We start from the raw sequence: 20,775 nt of genomic DNA on the forward strand, positions 1-20,775 counted from the left end.
CAGTGAGAGCACTCCCAGAGTGGCACGAGGAGGAATGCTCTGACGTGCTAAGGAGGAACGCCGTATGAACATTCGAGAGTTGCCTAATTTCCCTTGATAAAATATGTATGTTTGACGAAATTCATGTATATTTCTCCTTAAAATTTTCAACATTTTAGATTCAATTGCGTAAAAAATTGTCAGAAAGTTTCGAAAAAAAATATTCACACTGGAAAAAATAAACATTGGATCTAGAGTCTAGACTCTTGAAAACATCGACAAGAAAAAGTACTCTTAATTCAATCAGAATCTGGCTTAAATCAAGAACCAAGCCTCTTAATTTAAGCGGATTTCCTTTTGATTCAAACAAAATTCCGATTGAATCAAGAGTCCTTTTTCGTGTCAATGTTTTCAGGAGTCTGGACTCTAGATCCAATGTGTTTTTTTTTCCAGTGCACGTTCCTCTGTTCCATGTGTTCCTCTCAGTAAATTCGGTTTTCATCGAAGGAAATTTGGCAACGTCTGAAGGCTCATACGGCGTTCTTTCTTAGCACGGCAGTGCTGCCGTATTTTGAAAGAACGCCGTATGAGCCTTCGGACATTGGCAAATCTCCTTTCATAAATAAAATAAATTCGGAGGAAACTTGCGAATGTTTCCGTTTTAATTTTCAAGAGACTTTTATTCATAATTTTATGTAAGGTATCTGAAAATTCCAAGGAAAAATATGAATGACTTCTCAGAACTGAATATTTTATTGCGGGGAATTCGGCAACGTTCGAATGTTCTTACGCCGTTTTTCTTTAGCATGCTAGAATGCAATTCCTATCGTAGTACTCAAACCTCGTTATGTGACTCTGGATTTGACTTTGAGTAACTAGTTCATATTAATTTATCGTGACGCAATTACGGTGCAACCGTCGGATGAAGATCCACGTGGGAAAAACTTAACTGTGATTCTCATGCGTTTCAGTGCGTAAAATTGCCCTATATCGTCGTGCCACTGGTGTAAGGGTGTATTTCCTTTCGCACGTGAGCCCCAGAAAGCATGAAGTTATATGGAGGCCAGGGCTCATGTGGAAATCGAGACACGTTCCGACGTCAGGGGGCTGACGATATAGCCGCAACTACGTTCTTATACCTCTGCTGAGAGAGTCCACAAGTCCACAAGTCTGATTATCTATCAAGCCCCCACAGAGATGCCTTTGTAAAGAAGGTAGGACCCAAGAGGGCAGTAAACCTACGATATCATTGACCTACACTGGGAAAAAAACACATTGGATCTAGAGTCCAGACTCTTGAAAACATTGACAAGAAAAAGGACTCTTGATCAATCAGATTTAAGTTTAAATCAAAAGGAAATCCGCTCAAATTAAGAGGCTTGGTTCTTGATTTAAGCTTAAATCTGATCGAATCAAGAGTATTTTTTCCTGTCGATGTTTTTAAGAGTGTAGACTCTAGATCCAATGTGTTTTTTTTTTTTTTTTTTTTTTTTTTTTTTTTTTTTTTTTTTCCAGGGTATTCTCATCACCAGTGAGCGTATCTTTGAAACTTTTTCTCGTTGTGCCGATAGGAAATGACAAAACACAGAAAAATTGATTATCTTGGTTAGGAGTCAATTTCAGTAATTTTCGTTGCTCCAATCGTGTTCTACGTTTTTGGTTGAGAAACACGTATCAGAATGCCTAACTTCATACCTCGTCTAGTGGTCCATTATTGCATTTCGTAAATCGAGTTCTACGGCTGAAAGAAGCGAAAAACGAATGGCTCTCATAATGGCACAAGGAAAGGCACCTCTCCTCCAGGCAGAGCTGTCTGTAACGGATTCGTGTCGGAAAGAGGTTAAGGACCTCCTCAACGCTCGATAAACATTCACGAATTTCCTTTAAGAGATAAGTCAAACAAGTGTTGCTCAGCGTGTACGATTCAAGCTTCACGGGTCCTTTCATGCAGTTGGACGTGTTTATGCTAAAAGGAACTTTGTTACATGCAATCTCTATGCACATAGTTCCTTTTAGCATGAATAAGTCAGTTGGACGTATTTCTGCCAAACGGAACTATGTGCATTATGACTTGAGCCCTGTTATGCACATATTCTAATGGGTCTCAGGGCTCATGTCTTAATGCACATAGTTCCGTTTGGCAGAAATACGTCCAGTTGTGCATCCTCTATCCGTCCCATTCAAACTTTTATTGGACCCGATAACAGGGGACAAAGGAAGAATAAAAAGTATTGAATGGCTGGTTTTCCGTTTGTAGTTTTTTTGTACACACTTGCAAAGTTGTGCACGCAATCATCTAATTTCTCGGCTCCGGGATGAGTAAGGTATGAAAAACTATCGTGTCTTTGCCGTCCGAATGTACACTTATATTCGAAGTAGCGTGGGCGGTAGCTTTCTAGTTTTTGTGTTTCACGCGAAAAAGTCTGAAAGTTGAGTCAGAAAATTAGAATCGAGTTTTTTTTCCCTCTTAAGTTAGGATTTTTACCTCTCTGAATCCTGGAATCAGATCTAGGTGAAAAATTTGCAAGATTTTTTGCATTTTATTCCTCCAAACAAAAAAAAAAAAAAAAAAAAAAAAAAAAAAAAAAAAAAAAAAAAAAAAAAAAAAAAAATCGATAAATTAGGTTACGTGCATACTTCACATTTTGATCATGAAACTCCCGAACCACGTAGGTGTCTTGCTTTGCGACGATGCAGACTTCCTGTCATACTTAATTTTTTAAATAAAGACTTACTCAACGCACGTGAATTCTTCGAAACTTCCGTAAATTTTCCTCTCTGTACGAAGTATAAAACTTCGACTCTGTAAAACTTCCGGGAATGATGTCGATTTGTTCTCCTTCATAAAAATAAAATAGGAGTGGGGACTTTTAAGCACAGCTTTATATGTATGTATTAATGATCTTAACTGCGATTTCGAATAGTGGCAAGGTTGGGTTAAGTATAACCAGATGGATTTTTTCTTTTGTCTTGTAAAAATTCAGTCGTAAATCAGTCCGAACCGGGAATAAATAAGCAGTTTTTGTATTTAAATCGGTATTCGAATCGAAAAACTTGGGCCTTATATTAAATTTTTCAAAATTATCGAGTAACTAGATTTCTACGCACTCGAAAAAAATCTTAATACGCTATCATTTTCTTTCGTTCAACGGCGATGGCAACCCGGCGCACCATCCAACCAACAATTCTTTATCATTCTCGCTTAATTTGGCAATAGATGCTTCAATTTTACTTATGAGTTCTTTTGTCATTCTTTCAAATTGCCCACACCATCGAACTGCTCTATTCGTGTCTCAGGTGCCCCAGGTCCCTCGTTAAATAAAACTCATCGTCAAGTGGACTATCAAAGGAATCTAAAGATATCTCATGAGCATTGACGATTGGGCGCGGTCGTTAAACTGCGCATGGAGAATATTGAGACTTACGTAGGGCATTACCTCGTCAAGAACACGTCTCACATTTGGACGTATTGATGCGAAAAGGAACTATATTGCACGTGAATCCTATCCCCCATAGTTCCTTTTGGCATAAATGTGTTCATTTCTCGAATGTCTTTCGAAATTTTCCTTTGGGTTTTCTTGGCCCCTGATTAACTGGACACATGTATGCTGAAAGGAACTATGTGCATAGAGTTTGCGTGCAATATAGTTCCTTTTAGCATAAATACGTCAAACTTTCCAGAAGAAAGTCCTTTCAAAGACGAATAGGGACTGTTTAAGGTGTAATGGTCTTATTCAACGTTGTAAGAGCCAACTAAACTAAAACGCCTTCAATTCTCAGAATATGTAGCACGCACACCTCTTGGACACGAATAGTTGCATCCAGGCGCTATCATGCTATCGCTACAGAGCTTACAATACATTGAAATAGCCTTCATGCTTGTCGATTTCCTTTGACACTTTTGCAGTGGTGAATACATAGCTGAAGTGCGCTCCAGCTGGAATTGTATTTAGCAAATGGGTGGTTTTTATACGAGGATTAAAAATAAACAAGTGGTACGAAATATAACAAAAGAATATTGTTGGGTTTTCAGACCCAAAGGATAGTTTTATTTGTCATTTTTTAGTGGATATATTTTCAGTTCATTCTTCCCGTTATTTCTACCGCGCTGCCCACCTTCTCCTCTCTCCCCGCGTTGTCACCCGCGCCGCCTTAGCTTTTCGCAGTGCGCGCGCCGACATCGGCGCAGCTTTTCTGCGCAACCATGCCTCGCGGTGGCCGGACCGCAGCCCGCGGACGAGTGGGCCAGCACTCAGCTTCCAGCCGGCGCAGCAGATCTCGTCTCTCCCGCGGTACGCTCGACGTCATTTCTCATTGTAGGTATCTTTTCGCCACGACGTTTTTCCGTGGTATGATTTCTATTTTCCTCAGGAAGCACATACCCTGAGAAGACCCTAGGGACGCACATTCCCCTATTTGCCCCAGGACGGTTTTCCCTGGGAAGCTCATTTCCCCAGGACGGTTTTCCCTGGGAAGTTTATTTTCCTCTTTGCCCTTTAGTTATCATTATTCGTTGTTTGCTCTCCTGTCTATATCATCGTCTCAGTATTTTCCTTTCTTCTTCTCGTGGTGGGATGCCTAGGTACGCGGTACGCCTAGTTGCCTTGGGTTCTGTCCCCGAGATGATCCTCTTTCTTTCTTTTTAGTTATTTTTTCTCGTTTTCTCCTTCTCTTTTTCACGGTCCTCCGAACCCTCTTTTTCACTCCGTCTACGGACGCGACAAATATGAACTATGCAAAACGATAATCCGGATAGCGGAACTTGGCTGTTTTGAAAACGCCTTCAAATGCGGCGTGATACCTCACGCATTCCGGAGAGTTTAAATAGTTGTATCATTGCGCCTTAGGAATGCGACGGAAGATTACAATAATTAGCTGTTGTGGCTGTGGCTATGGCTATGTTGTTGCTCCACTAACGCAAGGGCGCATCTACACTTCGAATAGTTTTTACAGTAACTCTTTTAAATACCTTTAAACATTCAAAGGAATCTTCACAACCGTTTTCATGTAAAAAATTGAAGTACCCAATTTTTGACAGTAGCTAATGTGGCGTGGTTTCTTTCTGTTCAACGCGGTCCAATCGGTCCATTTTGCAATTTGGAGCTACAGTATCTGCACGGAGAAAAACATTTCGTGCATGGGACCCGAAATTGAGGTCATATGGATCTCTGAAGTTTTCGGATCACGTATCTAAAAACTTGAGGCCCAGCTCTTCGTTCGGGTCAGACATCTGAAGTACTTCGATATGTACCGAAGGGTTCGGGTAACACATCTGAAGTACTCCGGTACATACCAAAGTGCCTCGTTGTCTGACCCGAACTTCGGCAGCTCGACCTCAAGTTTTTCGATACGTGATCCGCAAACTTCAGAGATCCATATGACCTCAACTTCGGGCCCCACGCACGAAGTTTTTTTCTCCGAGTGGCTCAGTTTAAAAGCGACGTATGTGCTATTCTGCCGTGATAAGGAAGAACGCCGTATGAACATTCGAGAGTTGTCAAATTTCTTTTGATAAGACATTTATTTTTGACGACATTTATGCACATTTTCCTATCAAACTTTCAGATAGTTTAGATTAAATTGCCTACAAAATTGGCTGAAAATTTTGGGGAAAAATATTTACAATTTTCCCAGTAAATACGATTTTTTTCGAAGGAAACTTGGCACCGTCTGGAGGCTCATACGGCGTTCCTCCTTAGCATGGCAGTTTTACTCTCCATATTCATACGAGTATTTTTACGGATGGACTAGAAATGAGTTAATTGGAAAATGTAGTCCAATTCCTCGTTGAAGAGTTGAGGCGCTTACCTAGGACTGAGGGTAGAGATGCGGAGCGGTGTGTCTCGCGGCGGGGTGGGGGCGGGGGCGGTTTGAGGTATAATCGGGGCTCATGCGCGTTCAGACGTCGCGCTGTGACGTTGCCCCCGGCCTCATTCCGACGTGACGTCTCTGTGGCAGGAGTGTCGGCCGTCGAACGTGCACCGGCCACCGCTCAGCGGGCCACCGAGCTCCAACAGTCGCCGGGGCTCCTTAGTCGTGGAGGTGGGAATGGAATCGCCGCAGAGCGCAGGGTCTGAAACATCAACATATGTTGTCAATTACATGCTGTAAACAGAATATCATATAGTGGTGGAGGTAGAGTAAGGGAAGTGACAATTGGAGACCCTCCCTTGGACTTCTGACGATAAGTCGAACGCGGAAAAAAGCAGGGGGCTGTTGGATGATGTGGATACTTCCAATGAAGATGTTGCATGTGTGAGGAATTTGCGGTTTGACTGTTGATTTTCATGTGAAAGTTCGCGAGAAACACGGATGGTGCCACTGGTTTTCTCTGAAATCAACACCGTAGCTCTGAAAACAAAGCTCGGAAGTTGAGGCCAAAATGGAGGGGATATCCCACGCTATCCTGAGAGTCCACCTCTAGATCAAGACAAACTCTCCATGCAAAGATAGAGAGCAAATACATTGACAGGGCTGCCACTTTATTTCGGGACTCTAAAACTGAAAACACGGAATCACTGCGAATGTTATCCTTATCTTTGCATGGAGAGTTTGTCTTGATCTAGAGGTGGACTCTCAGGATAGCGTGGGACATCCCCTCCATTTTGGCCTCTTTGCTTTTTTGAGCTTTTTTTGAACTTGGGAGTTGATTTCAGAGAAAACCAGTGGCACCATCGTGTCTCTCGATACTCGAACTTTTACGCAAGAATTAACAGCCAAATCGCAAATTCCTCACACATGCAACATCTCCATTAGACCGCGTTATAACTAGAGAGGAACCAAGCCTTATCAGCTATTGCCAAATTTAACTGAACAATGGAGAAGCAAACAAAAACGCATGCAAACCGACCGTCATGATACCGCTAAAAATAGCAGTCCAAGCTGTTTTGAGGAGGAAGGACATATCTGCCACAATTTCACAGTTCCTCACTTCTTGCCCGATTTCCCAAACCGTGCAGGAATGAACTTTTTCTCCGTGCAAATGCCGTCTCGCCTCTCGGTCAACTTCACTCGAACGAACTTTAAAAATATGTAAAGGATGGTGTCCGAGGCCTTTGATGATGCAACGAAAAAAAAAGAAAGAAGAAGGAGAAAAAGCAACCGCGGACCGGGCGGTGGCCGTATGTTTACTCCAGTTCCAGCGCGCGCCTCGTTCTTGGCGCCCTGCTCAGCAATTATCACCGAACCGGGCGTAAACAGTTCAACTGGACGTATTCGTGCTAAAAAGATCTTTGTGCATAGGGTTATCGTGCAACATAGTGTCTTTTAGCACGAATATATCCAACTCTTGCGTAAACCCGCCACCGATGGACAATAAAGATAGCCGCGTTCCCATACCCGATTCCGTTTTTCTGCCGCCGCGCCGCGTCGCGCTAAAACCACGTAACTGCTCATACTCTCGCTCGGGGTTGTACGCGGTTTCGTTATTGGGGCGCGTGGCCGGCTCTGGAAAATGGGACTCGATTGTTCCATCATAACGTACCCTGCACGCACGAGGCGCGATGCCGTTGACAGCGGCGGCGTGTTGTGCTTTGCGATGAATCGATTTATCCGGTGGCGTGGCGTGCCTTGCGATATATCGATTGATGTACCATTTAAACCTATGGGAAAGTATCGATACACAGGGTGTTTGCAACAAACGCCTTAATGATCGATTCTTTACCGTAGCTTCAAATAAGGAATTATCGATAAATTGATAAATGCCATTGGATTTTTCTTCCTTTTAAACCTATGGAAAATCATCGATTCGGAGGGTGTATCGATTTTGAACCATAGCCTCAGATGAGAAAATTTCGATTTACGCCTCGCCACTGGTTGACAGGCTGCCAACGAAAGAAACGAAACCGCCTCCGAAATGAACTGGTTTGCGGTTTCAGCGCCGACTAGATAAAAAAGCTCCGGAGGTCGGAGGTATGTACATTATCGTGGCTCCGAAATGTGGATTTTTTCACGACGAGGACCGTTATTTACTCGGAGTTACAATTATTGACAGGAAACGTGAAACCTTGAGTGTGCGAGTGCGCGCGCTTCAGACCGAGGATTGCTACACTCGCTGAACCCGCAGAATCCAATTTTCTATTTCTTATGCCGCGTGGATGTGGTTTGAAAAATTTATGATTATTAGGCACGTGAAGATAGAGACTATGGTTACAGAGACCAAACTTTTGTTTATGAGGTAAATCCAAGTTTTTAACTCTTAAAACTGAAGTTTTTGGTCCGAGAAACTGAAGTTTTTGGTCCGAGAAATTGAAGTTTTTGGTCCGAGAAACTGAAGTTTTTGGTCCGAGAAACTGGAACCTGGCTCAGGTAATCTAATCAAGAATGTCTAGCAAAAGTGTTGTTCCTTAAGCCGAAATTCGGTTTGTATGATTTTGTTATTTTGACCAGAAATGTTATACGCCGTATGAACTGAGGTTTTTTTCTGAAGTTACTCCCGTATGGGAGTGTTGTAAAGATTCTGCACGGTATAGAAAAAAATTCAAAAACCTCAAAATTACAAAGAACGTCGAAGTTTCTTCTTTGTGCTGCAAACTCGTCAGTTTGCACATAGGCGGTATCTCCATAGCTGTCGAAAACCTCTCTCCTGTCAATGGCCAAAAAAGCGATTCACTTAGTAGCAAGAATCCCAAGAATTTTCATCGCGGAAGAAAACTTCCCGAGTGATGATACTCGATGTGAAAACCCGCAGACTCGGCCGCAATGATTCGAAGCTGAAGAGCTAGGAATGAGTTTTCACTCTCTTTGAAGAGTGATCTCATAGCCACGGGACGGAAAAGAGTTGCAGTTAATTTATGTCGGTATCCGTCGGAGCTGCAACTCCCGGCGAAAATCATCGAAAGTGCACTGACCATCCAATCGGTTTTCCGATTGCATTCGGAAATGAGGAGACCGAAAGTGGTCGGCCCGTAGTAACTCGCGGATTGCGTAAGTTCCGTAGAACGAATTTCTGTGCGAATGCTGTCCGGTTAGCAAAGCCGGGCAAAATGGTATCAGAAATCAGAATTGAATGTAGTTAAATCAAGAGGATCGAGCTATATCCATTCTGACATGAGCCCTGATATCAGTGATATCTACAAGAATACCTGCATGAAAGGGCTCATCTCACTATGGATATAGGTCCTTTTGATTCAAATACGTCTAATTTCAGTTCTTAATGTTGCCTGAACTTTTCTGTCCCTCCAATCAAACTTTCGGCTCGTTTAGCTGGACCCATATTCCAGTTTATTTTAAAATTCCCTGTAAATATTAATGGTTTTAAATATTCTATTTTGCTCGACATCGAAATCCGGGATATCATGAGTTTTCTGCCAATTATTAGTTTTATTTTCTCAAGATATTTCAGTGAAACCTTGGAAAAGTTCGATAATTTCTGGGGCAACCCTCTGTAAAACGGTATATACTTATGAAAATATTGGTGTCCTTGTGTTTCTTTTGGTTAAAAATAACACAAAAAATAAGAAGTGAAACGCAAACGAACCCAAATTGTGTCTCGATTTTTGTATAGTTTGGGGTAAAATTAGCACAGAAAATAATGAAGAGGAAGGGAAAACTCAGAGTCAGCCGAAGGCTGGGTCATTTTGTGTTTTACTTCCCGCATTAACCAAACTTTTGTGTTGAGTTTTCTCTCTCTGTATTAAAATATAACCAAGCGTTCACTGTGTCCATTTCTAACTTTAGTACTTGTTCATTTCGATGTAATATTCGTTTACAAATAAGCATTAATGTACTATTTTCATTGTTTGTTTCAGGTAAGATAATTTATCTTCATTCGAACAACAGTCCACCATTGCTAAAAAGTAAGTAACTGTCCATTTAAATACAATCCACGCGCTGCCAAAGAGAACGTAGAGTACCTATATTGAGAGAGTATGACCACTGGGCCCCATGGAGAGGCTTAGGACCCAAAAATGGCGGTGCTTTGTTTCGGTTTTTGTGGATGGGAGGGGGGTCATTGCCAACTTTTGACGGTTTTCACTAACCGCACTTGCTGCCAACCTTACTACATCTAAGATAATTTTTTTCAAAAATTACACCCGATTAGCCTTAAAAATATGTAAAGAAGTCGCAATAGTGCATTTGGGTAAATTTCTCGTTACGATAAGCATAAAGAAAACTACATTCTGAGTCATTTTGCATTACATTAATTTATGGCGTCCGCCATTTTTGGGTCCTAAGGGCTCCATTCAGCCTTGAGATGGCTGAGCCAATCAGAAGTGGTAACACCAGTGGCCATACTCTCTCAATATAGGTACTCTAAGAGAACGCACCCGAAGTGCACTGTCAAGAAAACAGCCTTACATCACCGAGAAGCAATCCGTTTTCATAACCCATTCCGTTTTTTAATCCGCGTAATTCTCGGTGTTTGTCAACGCGCTGACGATGACGGGTCATTCCGAAAAGCGATGGACTCGCGAACGCAATCCCGGCAATTTTCCGGATCAGAGGCGTTTCTGCAGCGAGACAAATCCGGAGCGGTTTCGATTTTGTTCCGATGACGTCCCGTTTGAGTGTCAGGGTGATTTGACGAGCCGCGCTGTTGTCCGGGGCAGGAAATACACCTCAGCCTCCTCTGACAGTCGATCTGTTTCGTGGTTTCCATCCACGATCGGCAACTCGACGGGTTTATCGCCGTCGAGGAGCTGACAGTCGGGTGATTGGGGGCGTGGAGCGAGGCGCGCGCCCATGAAACTGCCATCATGTCCGCTGCAGCGATTGTTGCCAATTTATTGGCGATAAATACACATTTCTTTCGATAAGAATAATAAGAATAAATAGTAGCCTTGATACCTTGTTATACGAAATTTTACTAAGGTTGTACACTCTGGGGGCAAATTTAACATTGTTTTTATTTTATTCTTATATTTATTCTTCTTATTCTTATTTATTCTTATGATACCAATATGAAGCTATTCTATTACTTCTTTCGATGTTTTTGCGTTCCAGAGTTCCTTGAGTCCCTTTCTAGAAAGAGCAGGGTGTCTACAAGTCCGGAAAGTTCGGTAATAGTACTGATTTTTCAAGAGGGGTTCGGAACTACTGAAAAAGTGCGGAAATTCCGCAAGAGGTTTGGAATTTGTTTCATTTTTTGGTAATTTTTGTCTCAATTTGAGCGAGATTTTCAAATTTTTGAAATTTTTTGAATTTCGTCAAATTTAGGTACTGAAAAAGTACTGAATTTTTCTTTTGAGGAAGTACTGAATTTTTTGGGAATGTACTGGAAAAGTACTGTAAAAGTACTTATTTTTGGCCGGCCTGTTTCAGTAGACACCCTGAAGAGTTGAACGGTGACATGATTGCCACAGTCAGGGAAAACTGACGGGGAAATCGCGGGAAATGCCAGGGAATTTTAAAAGTCAGGGAAAATGATGGAAGTGGCAAGGAAAAATATCAAGTGCCCTTTATTTGATCTCTAAAATTGCTTGGCGTTATAAGTAACAAATTTTGCCTGAAAACTATGTTTCAATTATACCGCTTCTTAACCATCTGCTGTAACCTCAATTGTCAGGGAATTTGAGCAAAATGCGTTAGGGAAAGCAGGGAAGTGTCAGGCAAATTCATTTTTTTAAATTCTGGAAACCCCGCAGTGAGTGCCTGGAGACTCAAAACGCCTTAACTTCCGTGACTATGCAACATGGGCATCCGTGGAGCTCGAATAGTTGTATCCAGGCGTTATAATGTTTCTTCAGTGTTCGTCTCATGGAACAATGACGAAGAACACTTTTCTAGTTAATTAAACGTGATTATGGCATTGCCAATTGTACCGATGAGTTGAAGTAGACTCTATAAGGAGAGTTAAGACAAGTCAATTCATGGATGCCTCAAAAAGTTAAAAACACACAGTTCAAACTTTTCTTAATCTTTGACCAACTCGCTCCCAAATTCCTTTTCTCCGATCCCTCTCTCATTCCATTTATTCCCTGACGAACTTATAATCCCCCGGTCTATCCCAGGCTACTATCGGCGAGAATGTATTCGTTTTACTTTTTTCGACACGGTGGAGGCCTAAAATACAGGAGCCAATGAGAAATGGATTCCTTGTGTCTTAACTCTCAATATAAATTGATTCTATTGCTTACTAGAGTACATATGTACGTAAAATATTTGACGGTAAAATTGCAAAAGCACGTATCTCGATTGTGTTGCCTCAAAATCTTATTTCGTTCCGTTGGAAGGAGACTGATCCATTATCACGGCTTGGAATTTTTACAGAGTATCTTGCAAGCAGAAAAAACAAATCATCAAAGTTTTCATGAAACAACGTTTTGTAATATTTATAAAAAATCTCTGAAAATTCTCCAATGTTCACTAAAATTGCCTTAAAAAGTCGAGACCCCTTTGTAGGGCAAGGCAAACTCCTACGGACCTCTCCCTCCGGGTAACACCTCTGACAATCAGAAATCATGTGAAATCTCGTGTTCTTGTAAAAGCGTCGTACCAAACAACTTAAATATAGACCAACACTCGTTCTTCACCGACCAAGAGCATTGTCTCAAAGATCAAACTGAACCTCGGACGGGCATGTAGCCAATGCTGGGTAAATTACGATGGCAAATCCCTGTCAAATGACAAGCGTGGTAGGGTTTGGAATACGTTGTAAATACCAACGCCTTTGCAATTCATGTCCAGATTCGTGTTTGTTCGAGTAGAGTTGTGTGCTATCATTTTGAGAGGCCGCAGAGAGCCAATACTTTAGTACTTCTACTGATTGTGAGCTCAAAACGCTGAGGTTTTAGAAATCCAGAGTGAGGCCGATTTCGGACCTCAAGGGAAGTCGATCCTGGTCCCTTACTGAAATACTGACGGGCTGATCATTAAAACTAATAGAGTAAGCGATGGAAAAAAAAGTTCAAGGGGAAATTTAGCGGTCCTAAAGTTCGAAATGGGTGTAGACCATAGACTAAGAGGAAAAATGGTGGACTAATTGTAGGAATTCTTGTGGGTTGCTGTCACCAAGTCTACTACTTATCTCCTTTGTCGATTGCAACTAACCACTTCCATCAATAAGATCGCTCCGTTTTTCCGTCGTCCTCTTTGTCCATTGCTTAGTCCTCCGAATTCAGCAATGATCACCACGCATAGCCAGCATCCGGCGGGATCGGACGGCCGTGCCAAGCCGCCTATTTTCTTGGCGTTGCGTTTGAGTATCCAGGAAATCGACTTCGAAGTGAAGCACAGGGAGTGTGTAGACATTCTGTAGGCGCCGTGTCTCAGTGTGTGGTCGCTTTAAAGCAACCTCTACCCTCCAAAACTTCTGCGGGCTGATTATTGAAATCGTTGGACACAGTGATAGACAAAGGATACGAAGAAACGATGGAGCGACCACATTGGTGAATGCGGGTGGTTACAAAAGGACACAGGAAGGAAGAACTAACAGCAACCCTCTAAATACCCCATAGTTAGTCTTTCATTTTCTCCCTTGGTTTGTAACAACCACTCCATTTAACCAATAGGATTGCTCAATTTTGCATTTGACTCTTAGTTGGGCTGATCACCGAAAATGATAGGCAATATGATACAGAATTGATCGATACGGGTGGTAGTTGTGTTGTAGACTAAGGAGAAATATGCACTGGAAAAAAAAAAACACATTGGCTCTAGAGTCCAGACTCTTAAAAACATCGACAAGGAAAAATATTCTTGATTCAATCGGATTTTTTCTTAAATCAAGAACCAAGCCTCTTAATTTGAGCGGATTTCCTTTTGATTTAAGCTTAAATCTGATGTAATCAAGAGTATTTTTTCTTGTCAATGTTTTCAACCAGGACTCTAGATCCAATGTGTTTTTCTTTTTCCAGTATTGTAAACTGAAAGATGATGGGTCTCTAGAGGGTTACTGTTAGTTCGTCCATTACTTCCCTCCTTTGCCCATTGCAACTACCTGCTTTCACCAATATGATCGCTCCATTGTCTCTTGGTCTTCTTTGTCTATCGATTCTCGTATCAATGTTAATAATCAGCCCACTGGTTGTTTTTTGCATGAAGCCACCCAATTTCTGTTCGGATTGTTTCCTCGTCATTCACGATGTTTGTCGCTCGGTGGAGACAACTCCGATTTGACAACGTGACGACCCTTGACGAAATTGATAGACGACGAGCGGAGGTGGAATCGATCAACGATCGCCGATCAACGTCCGACGCGACGATGAGCGATCACAAAGCCACCGAAGCGCGCACAATCGGGCGCGGAGATATTGGGTGCCGGATATTGGATTTCGGCTCCTACGAAAGTGAGTGTCAATATTTGCTCGACGCGGGGCGGACAAGCGTCGAAACGACGGAATCGACGGTGACGGCGACGGCGATGACGTTGCGCGCGTCGATGACGGAGCCGTGAAATGCGTCCCATGCTCACTTTCTCGTTTGACGGTTCTGACGTCCTACCAGATTTGAACATCTAAAAGCGCAAACCTCCGAGAGCACTGGAAAAAAACACATGGAATCTAGAGTCCAGACTCTTGAAAACATTGACAAGAAAAAGGACTCTTGATTCAATCAGATTTAAGCTTAAATCAAATGGAAATTCGCTCAAATTAAGAGGCTGGGTTCTTGATTTAAGCTTAAATCTGTTTGAATCAAGAGTATTTTTTCTTGTCCATGTTTTTAAGAGTGTGGACTCGAGATCCAATGTGTTTTTTTTCCAGTGAGCGCAAAAAACCAGAGACGCAAAAACGGTAGGCAGCTAGCGTGGAAACGCACAAACCGAAAGCGCAATAATGCACACACCGAAAACTCAAAAATGCACAGACCGAAAGCGCAAAAATTTCGCCCAAACCGAAAACGCGAAAATGCACAGATCGAAAATGCAAAAATGCACAAACCGAGAACGCAATAATGCACAAACCGGATTAGACTATTTAAAAGCGCGAAAAACCAGAAACGCAAAATCGGCACAAGCGGTTAGTGCCAAAATGCACAAACCGAAAGCACAATAATGCACACACCCAAAGCGCAAAACTTCACAAACCGAAAGCGCAAATTTCAAACACGTGTAGTCGTCCAATGGTGCAAAAATGGAAATCAACCTAGCCTAACCTTGCGTTAGGTCAGGGTAGACCAGTTGACCCAGGGTGGCAAAACATGAAAAAAAAAATCTTGTAATTTCTCTTGAAATATTTGATTTAATTTTGAATTTCAGAAATTTTTGAAAGATATTGAAAAATACCGGTTCTCTTTCATGTTCCGATGTAAAAATTGTGATTTTCTTCTATTTTTGTGTGCTTGAGTTCGGTTTGAATACTCTAGCCCGTGAAATATGCAATATTTCACAGCCTCGTGAAATTCCATGCAATATTTAACTGAAATTTCCAATCTTTCATTTCTTCGCCATTAAACCTAGCACCCCGACAAAGGGGAAAAGCTTAGAGCCTAGAGGCAAAGTTTTCAAGAAAATGTGTTCAGTCAAATTCAGTGAAAATTTTGAAGAATGCACACTGAAAAAAATGGTCACTCAGTGAGAGTCTATGCTGATTGGAAAATCCAAGGTATGATCTGCTCGTACGTACGGTCTAGCTTTCACGACTAGAGCAGAGATGTGCCGTAAACATATCGTGTATGGAAAAGCATGTGTATGATGAACTTACCATTCATACGGTTTGGACTCAGGGTACATACTCTTCGTATGTAATATTTGTTCATACTAAAATCGATTACATCTCTATTCATAGGTCGGCATCAAATTTTTCACAGTCTGTATGTGGCCCGACCCATAATTTATACAGCGTGAGTACATAAACTTTTTTCAGTGCAGAGAAAAGCTCCAGATACTTCGGCAGGTCAAGGTGAAGTTGCAAAGGGATCTACATCAAATTGCATTTGAAGCCCACAATTTCGAACGAACGTTATTGAGACTTGATATGCTCGGTCAAAGAGAAAAACAACGACGTAGTGGCTACACACTACAGACATATTAAACCAGAAATCAGGCTCTCTATTCCCGCCCACCACAACCCCGTCTCAGGAACGAACGCGATGATTCGAATTTTCAGCAGTCATCAAGAGCGTCCGTCGCGCCGAACGTAGAAATCGATAAGTGTTCGCACTCACGACGTTACACAACCCGATTTCCGGTAATCAAACAAGTTCCTTCTTCCCATGCCACCACCGCGCCGCCGCTAACGGGAAGGAGTAGAGCCCACGTCGTTTTCATACGCGCCATCGTTCACACCTCACCTCCCGATTCGGAACGCGATCGATCGATTTCTTCGATGGATCCCGCGTCAATCAAGGGTGATATTCTGATTCGATTTGTCGGTGCGATGTCTCGATTACTTCGATAGATTTCCTATCAATCAAGGGTATTATTCTAATTCGATTCGTTGGAGCCGCGCGGGCGCATTCCTGATTTCGGGTGTGCCGAATCTGCATGCGCGCACGGTGATCTATGAGATCGATTTAACTTTCGTTTCCCATCAGGCGCGGCGCAGGCCCATGCGCCGAACCGCATATGTAGATGCCACTTCACATTGTGGGGAAATTAGCCCAAGTCGTACGGAGAGGAATAGATCATAGAAAAAGAATGGAGGACACTCACACGGAAAAAATTAAATTACTGATTTAACAATTCAATGAGCTTGTTAACCTGTTTCTAATTCTTGCATTTTCAGAAACTGCATTGTCTCCTGATCACGCAGTAATTTTTTCAGATTTTTTCGAGCCGTTTTTCCCTCCGAAATCGACTTTTGAAGTTCGAAATTTTAAAATGCCGCGTTTGCCCGCGCTTTAGCGGCAATTCAATATGGCGCCGGAATTACCCCCTGGCTTTCTTGCCACACATTCGACCGGGCGCCGTCAGCGGGACCTCTACGCGTTCGAATATCGAGGCTAATCAAAACAACCAACTGGCTGTTATCAATTTCATCTTTTGACAAAGATTTCTCTAGTTTTTGGCATATTTTCTGAACTGTTATTCGTTCAACTAAAATATCTAACCCTGCTTTACGAATATCTCGACCTGCAATCTCCTTGGAACGTTGGAAAATCCGGAAATAGCTTCCAAAACTGTGTTAGTTATATGTGTGTGTCCCTATCACTTAAGTATCTAAAGGCTTGGTTTTTCAGTTGAAATCACCGTGTTTTCGGTGTTGGGGTTAACATTGCACACGATTTTTACAGTGTTTGTGTTAGTCAAAATATACTTATAAGTGTTCTTCTAATGATACATTTTCTGCGGTCATACATAGATTCTTGCACTTGCAACCATTGGGTAATCAAACAATCTTCACATTGGACGGGCTTTATGCTGCTAGAACATCTGATACCAAGCACTTACTCTAAGATTTTTCCTCCTTTCTTGCGAGTGTTAAAGTCAGTAATCTGTATATTTGCTCATTAAGTACTTCTACTTGTATATCCACATATTCTTTCCTTTGCTGTTGTGAATACTTCCTCATGACCAACTCCCTTTGAAGTCTGATAGTGTAGTAAATTATGCTTCAGTTATCTGAGCATTTATTTACTAAAAAATCAGTTCAAAGGAATTTTCTTCGACATGGATCTCCACTCTACCCTGGAACTGTGTGTGCCGGCACCAACAGACCCTTCGGCAAAAGCCGTTAAATCCTGAAATTGAAAGGTACGTACCAATAATGTTCAAACTAGAACAGAAGTAAATTTGCTCCAACGTGCACATGACTTGTTTTAAATTCTTTGGAACATATGTAGTTTTCTCATAAAAAATGTTTGCGGTGTGCAATGAATGTAATATCCAGTAATTGAAAATCACAAAAAATGTAGCAAGTGTTATTTCGAAGGCACACCAAGGTATTCTCTTATCACTGGATTGACATGGAAACCTGAGGTCTCCATTTCACAGCAGAAATGTCTAGGTACTGATCAAATTATAAGTCGAAGAAAATTTGTCTAGATTTTCCTTCAGTACACCCATGGAAACCCTTAAAATCAATTATGCGCAGATGGATGCGCTAGACTCCAGCCAACAAATTCATGTGATAGCAATATTTTGAAGTGGATGCCTCCAGTTGGTAGATTTTCTCACCTCATTTTACTGTCACCATTATCTTTTTTTGTCTCAGTCTTTAAACTCAGTTGCTTTTCCATAGTGATATTTCAATGATAAAGAGCCTTTATGTATTTCATTTCAATAAATAATTTGCAAGAAAGAGGGAAGAACAACTACGAGGATTGTCCAGAGATGAGTTTACCTGTTCAATATCTCCTAAACTGAGATAGGTACTTCGAGAAAATCTGTAATAAACTTTAGAAAAGCCACCACTCTGGGTTCTCTAACGCGCCATAGATTTTTAAATTTGGCTTGATAGAACTCTAGAAAAGTGGCTTTTTCTGAATCCACCTCCTCTCCGCACAGGTCCAAAATTTTACAGAGCCTCATTCGCAAATTAGCCACTGTGTCTATCGCTAATTTTGAACCCGTGCAGACCTGGGTTCAGAAAATCCCACTTTTCTAGAGTTCTATCAAGCCAAATTTAAAAATCTACAGCGTATTAGAGAACCAGGGTAGTGACTTTTCAAAGCTTATTACAGATTGTCTCTACCTATCTTCGTTTAGGAAGTATTTAACAGGTAAACTTACTTTCTGGACGACTCTTACTATCCGCCATTAGAAACCATATACTTAGGTAATCGAAATTGAGAAGGGAACTTACAAAGTAGTTAGCTACTCACCTTTCATCTTCAGGATTTTTAATAACATCCATTTATTCAGAGTCAGGGCATGCATCTTCACAAAACTTGTATGTAGTTCCATGTCGAAGAATGTAACTTAAAGCTGACTTTCTGGTAAAACGCTCAGCATAGTAAGCCATTATTTACCAAAAAAAAATCAGGTTCAAAGTGAATCAAAGTCATGTGGAGGATGTGATTACGTAGAAAATGAGTGGATGAGAAATTGAGATTAAATCACGGATGTTATATCTCGCATTGAGACAAACTATCAAAGAATGGCACACACTAGCAATTCACAATATACCTGTTAATAATTATGGAACACTGAACAGTTTAATAAGTTTACGGTCCCAGAATAGAAAATTGTCGAAGGCTATTTGGATTGCATTTTGCAAAAAGGAACCAGGAGCTTTGCCATGTTGCTAGAATTGAGCGACTTCACCCTTTGCAATTAAACTACTGTAATCATGCAATAATATGAAATTTACATGGTAATTTTTGTCTCAAGTTTACAGTTTTTAGCGTGTGAAATAGAAAATGTTTATAGGTGGTTTTCTTCCAAGACAAAATAAGTTGCACAATCTTAGCAACATTGCAATGCTCTTGGTTCCTTTTTGCAAAATGCAGTCCATTTATTCTTGGGTGGCTTCCTAAGAGTAAACAAGTGATACCTACATGTAATATATTGTGGATATTTCTTTAAAGAGAGCCATTGAGGGAAGGACATTCGATTACTGATTCTATTTAGATTGCTGTAAATGAGAAGTAGGAAGTTTTCTCCAAAATATTTACTTCCCGAAACAAAGCACGAGGCTTCGCATCATGAAGCTTCGGCATGGTCAGTAACTGTGTCAGGATTTGACCGGCCGATCTGTTGTTGTTTCTGAAGTTTAAACAAAAACTATTGCAAAAATATATGCACTCAACATTTTCAAGAAGAATTATTCCCAAATTCACTTCACTACCATGGAAACTCAGTATCTCAGTGTACTGAAATGACTAAGTAAACTAGCACAAATTTGGTCAATATTTTCGGATTTTCCAACGTTCCAAGGAGATTGCAGGTCGAGATATTCGTAAAGCAGGGTTAGATATTTTAGTTGAACGAATAACAGTTCAGAAAATATGCCAAAAACTAGAGAAATCTTTGTCAAAATATGAAATTGATAACAGCCAGTTGGTTGTTTTGATTAGCCTCGATATTCGAACGCGTAGAGGTCCCGCTGACGGCGCCCGGTCGAATGTGTGGCAAGAAAGCCAGGGGGTAATTCCGGCGCCATATTGAATTGCCGCTAAAGCGCGGGCAAACGCGGCATTTTAAAATTTCGAACTTCAAAAGACGATTTCGGAGGGAAAAACGGCTCGAAAAAATCTGAAAAAATTACTGCGTGATCAGGAGACAATGCAGTTTCTGAAAATGCAAGAATTAGAAACAGGTTAACAAGCTCATTGCTACAAAAAGTGACTGCAATGTTTCAACGTAGATTTTACAACCGATGAAATTGAACCGATTATTATCCAAATCACGTATGTGCCAATATTTATTTTGGTGGTAGAGGGTTTTTTTTGGTTTGTTTTTTCTGGTACAAGCAATCATGTCTGATTTTCAAATAGCCTCCTAAAGGAACATACATTTTTTGGAATTCACAGATTGTCAACAAAACTAATAAAACGGGTTTTCTTGTTTTTCTCGCATTCGCAATTTTGGCGCTTACGCGATTTGGAAAATAACCGGTTCAATGCTCAATTTTGGATGTCTTAGGCCCGTTCCCTAGGATTTATCCTCGTCACTCTTCCGCTGTAACCTAGAGTCCCTTTATACTGAGAGTATGCATATTGCACAAGCCAAATGCCTCGGCGGCGTGGCGCGGCGCGCCGTGGCACTCTACAGCGCGGCGGGCAACCAGCGTGACACGCGCATATGCGCCTACAAACCTAACATGGATACTTCACGCATTGCGCAATGCGTGAAGTATCCCTGTTAGGTTTGAAGGCGCCAACGCTCGTTTCGTGCTGCCAGCACGCGGCGTAGTGCGCCGGTGCTGAGAAACCAAGTAAAGTAAAATGCCTTCAATTTTTGCGTATGCAACGCGGACATCCGCGAAGCTCGAATAGTTGCTTCAAGGCGTTATTGCCGATGTCGTCTTGCGTCTG

General features: G+C 41.5%; 2 protein-coding genes across 2 annotated transcripts in view; one reads left to right on the top strand and one right to left on the bottom strand.

Annotated features, from left to right (window-relative positions):
- The window catches only part of Rab3GAP1 (RAB3 GTPase activating protein subunit 1), a 217,164-nt gene that overhangs the window by 63,416 nt on the left and 132,973 nt on the right, over positions 1–20,775 (top strand). The window lies entirely within an intron of this gene.
- haf (leucine-rich repeat and fibronectin type-III domain-containing protein hattifattener) overlaps positions 1–20,775 on the bottom strand; it is a 129,291-nt gene that overhangs the window by 46,782 nt on the left and 61,734 nt on the right. Inside the window, exon 2 of the mRNA XM_072303012.1 lies at positions 5,788–6,052. The gene's annotated coding sequence lies outside the window, so the exon portion shown is untranslated. The remainder of the gene's footprint in view (positions 1–5,787; positions 6,053–20,775) is intronic.

This window comes from Bemisia tabaci, chromosome 7 (assembly GCF_918797505.1).
Source record: "Bemisia tabaci chromosome 7, PGI_BMITA_v3".
Lineage (NCBI taxonomy): Eukaryota > Metazoa > Arthropoda > Insecta > Hemiptera > Aleyrodidae > Bemisia > Bemisia tabaci.